This window comes from Lathyrus oleraceus, chromosome 1, assembly GCF_024323335.1.
Source record: "Lathyrus oleraceus cultivar Zhongwan6 chromosome 1, CAAS_Psat_ZW6_1.0, whole genome shotgun sequence".
NCBI lineage: Eukaryota > Viridiplantae > Streptophyta > Magnoliopsida > Fabales > Fabaceae > Lathyrus > Lathyrus oleraceus.
The window spans coordinates 288,459,802-288,460,391 of NC_066579.1; the positions used below are offsets into that span (position 1 = coordinate 288,459,802).

The 590-nt window shown below is 40.5% G+C and overlaps 1 non-coding gene across 1 annotated transcript; it reads left to right on the forward strand.

The window, feature by feature from the left end:
* Window positions 1-220: 220 nt before the first annotated feature.
* On the forward strand, window positions 221-327 carry LOC127116687 (small nucleolar RNA R71). Its single transcript, XR_007801488.1, has one exon. It is a non-coding gene; the product is annotated as a small nucleolar RNA R71 (small nucleolar RNA).
* Window positions 328-590: the final 263 nt, after the last annotated feature.

A 590-nucleotide genomic window follows, 5' to 3' on the forward strand; every position in this document is an offset into this window, starting at 1 on the left:
CCAAAATCTAATCAAGGTATTTCCTGTTCTTTTCCGCCTTTCCTTATTGGATAAAAGAAAAGTCGGTGACGACTCTTGCTATCCGCGACATTTGCTTTCCAAAGCAAAAACACACAAAAGTCAGTTCACCGTATGACAGCCACCAACGACAACGTCGATGCTCATCTTTGTGTTATAATGGAGTCCATTGTAGAAGGTATGAACGATCAACCATTGTTCTAGGCCATGGTGTGGACAAACTCTTAACAGCTCTTTATATCTCTCCCAAGCTTCAAAAAGTGATTCTCCTTGGTTTTGAGTAAGTTTAGTTATTTGTTTTCGAAGAAAAGCAGTCTTACTGGGGGGAAATATCTAGCAAGGAATACTCTCATAAGGTCTTCCCAGGTAGTTATTGAATTAGCTGGAAGGGAATCTAACCATGAACGTGCTCTATCCTTGAGGGAGAAAGGAAATAACCTTAAACGAATCGCATCAGGTGAAGCACCGTTGGATTTAAAGGTGTCGGCCAGTTGGATAAAGATTTTTAAATGTTGATTTGGATTCTCAGTAGCGAGACCCGCTAATTGGTTCTGTTGCACTAATTGCAGTAA